At 40.8% G+C, this 2,827-nt stretch overlaps 1 protein-coding gene across 1 annotated transcript in view; it reads right to left on the bottom strand.

Annotated features, from left to right (window-relative positions):
- Positions 1 to 2,583: 2,583 nt before the first annotated feature.
- Positions 2,584 to 2,827, bottom strand: part of LOC101358274 (protein S100-A12-like) — a 2,408-nt gene continuing 2,164 nt past the window's right edge. The window contains exon 3 of the transcript XR_002825901.1: positions 2,584 to 2,809. The gene's annotated coding sequence lies outside the window, so the exon portion shown is untranslated. The remainder of the gene's footprint in view (positions 2,810 to 2,827) is intronic.

Genomic DNA, 2,827 nt, shown 5'->3' with positions numbered 1-2,827 from the left:
AAAAAAAACCTTCATAGGTAAATGATGTGAATTCCCCAATCAAACTCTTGGCTTTGATGGTGCTAGATTCAAAAAGATAAACTTGCAACCAAGTTACCAATAAAGAAAAAATGATATTATAGGTCACTGTGAAACAATACTTAAGTTATTTAACCAAAAATCTTAAAGTAAAAACCGGAGCTTTCTTTTCTAAAAGCCATGCGGCTTAGTATTCAGACTCAGGAATCTTATTCTCATGAGAAGCCAAACCTTCGTCCACCAGGCAGATTATGCAAAGAATAAATTAACCCTTTAACTCACAAATTGAAAGAAAATTTTGTTATTTTAACAGTGAGAAACCCAATTCTTTGTTTTAAATGCTACTTAACATTGAAACTTCTAAAAATCGCATAAATTAAACCATTAAACTTTAGTCAGATAACACTTGACCATATCAAATAAATTTCTTTTTCAGTAAACTTCTTAAACATTGCCTTCGTTGCATATCTCTCATAGTGTATCCCTTTAAATGGCAAAAATCAAAATACCATACAGCAGACTTAAACATATATATATCTGCCTATCCTTTCTCTCGTGGCATAAGAAGCCAAAGTATGTAAGCTTAAATTATGACAAAAATCTATTAACTCAATTTAACACCAGTAAGTTACCTAAAATATATTGGGAATTATTTTGAGCCTGTATACCATAAAACATAACTGTTGTTGAAACAAAAGTCTGTTTAAACATTCCAAGTTTTTTTATTCAGCTTTTACTATTTCTCATATTTTTCCCAACCTAATTTTAGCCCTTAATGATACTTTCAAATGGCTTTGGAAATCACAAGGTCTCTGTCCGATTGACCAATTCATTGATATGGATATAACTTTAAGCCTCTGACTACTGCTGGAAACATTTTTCCAGGCCATCTGAGGTGTGTCTTACTGTGATTTCTATTGTTTGACTTCTTAGAGTTCCCCTATAATAGAGAGAACTTGCTTATGGTTCTATTATCTGGATCCACTCAATTTCTGATAACTATAGAAAAGTAGAAATTTTAATTATCTTTTGTCTTAAAAGACTCTCCACCTAGCTGGAAAGGGTCTTTCAAAAGCTTCCCTTGAGCTACACGACCTTGGAGACTGGGGGCTGGGGGTTGAGGAGGCCTGATCGTGCCCCGCCCTCACTCTTCACTGACAGTGGACATTTACGTATGTTTAAGTTGATGGAGACATTTTGAAAGGCTATCTACCCAGGAAATACCAAACCTCTTTAAGACAAAAGGAGACAGAAAGACCACATAAACTCACCAGACCATACCACACAACACGGATATGTGGATCCTAGTTTCTTAAAGTGTACATAACACTTTTTGGGTAAGATCGACTCAATTCAATGGAACAAACAGTTCTAAATAAACCTTATTAACTGGCTGGAGCCTCAGATGGAGGAATATTAGACCTTTTGACAAAACCTGAACATCAAGCAAAGTTCCCTTAAGGAAAAAATGGACAACACAAATGAAAGCTCATTTTCACAAAGTGGTCACTGAAATTCCAACTTACTTCTAGTATACTCAGTTTATAGTGTTTTTAACTATGAACCCCAATCCAGTGAATCAGTAGAAGGGGGGGAAATCCAGGATCATTTTTCAAAGATGTCAAGTGATAAGGTTCAAGCTTTTGGTTTCCTTCTTTCTGAAGCTTTCTCTTAATATCAGGGGTACTTTGTCCTTAAAGATTATGTTGACCATTCAGGCATTTTCAGGGCTCTCGAGATCCAGATCAGTTAACTCGTGAAGATAGTCTTAAGATACTATGGCTGTCTCAAGAACCTGTCTCACCTGAGGTATTTTCACGTTCCCTAACAGCCAAATCACAACGCCCAAGTAGATGCTGTAATACTAGGTACACACAGACAATGGACGGGACAGACACAGAACCACAGTAAACGAATAAATCCCACAAGCTGACGGAGGTGATCTCCACCCCTTCAACCTCTCAGATGGCCCTGCCTGCCGACAGAGGTGATCTTAAAGAATCTCAACCTCCCAGACACATTTACGAGCACTCACACACCCGGAACCAGGACTCTAGAGTCACCAGGAGTCCCTTCTTGTTACCCTACTCGGGGGGATCGGTCATCTGAGGCACCTCTCACCTCAGAAACCAAGGTCTCAGGTCTCACTCTGGAAACCTCGGGCCTGCTCTATCCACCCTGGCCCTGAGGGCAACAGGGAGAGGAGTCGCGGACTCACCTTGGGATCCCTCTTATGCAGGTCTTGCTTTTTTTTCACCCACCTCTTTTGGCACTGTTGGGGACCAGCCGTGCTGTTGCAGACCAAGGTCTGGCCTATTGTCTCCCCAGAGGCAAATGAAATTTCTCCTGGGTACTTGTTGGGGAGAGCCGTCAATCAGCCCCAGGCCCTACCCCGGGGCCGCTGAGTCTCAAGCGGCTGAAGCTCCCTGTACGGGCCACCAAATTTGTTACCACAACAAAGCACATTGGAGACGCCTGCCACAAAAGCCAATTCTGAGACAGGGGTGAGGTGAAAAGCAAGAGTTTTATTATACATGGACATATAGGAGACAGAGAGGAATAGATTCCTCCAAAAAAACAGTCTCCCCCACTGGAAATTGGCTGAAGACTTTTACAGGGACAAGATTATGGGTCTTAGAAGTTTGTGTTAGTTCCCCCTTGAGGTGGTCACGTCCCAGATGAGTTCATCTTTTCTTGGAGGTTTTATCTGGCAACATCCTGCTTTTCTTGTCCCAAGATGGGTGCTTTGTTAGGCTTATCATTCTTAGGTCATTGTCACTTGTTTTGCACCCTGCAAGGAGGAACATCG

This window comes from Trichechus manatus, unplaced genomic scaffold (assembly GCF_000243295.1).
Source record: "Trichechus manatus latirostris isolate Lorelei unplaced genomic scaffold, TriManLat1.0 scaffold00213, whole genome shotgun sequence".
In the NCBI taxonomy this organism is placed as follows: domain Eukaryota; kingdom Metazoa; phylum Chordata; class Mammalia; order Sirenia; family Trichechidae; genus Trichechus; species Trichechus manatus.
The sequence above is the reverse complement of the archived record's forward strand: the minus strand, read 5'-3'. Positions and strand labels throughout refer to the sequence as shown.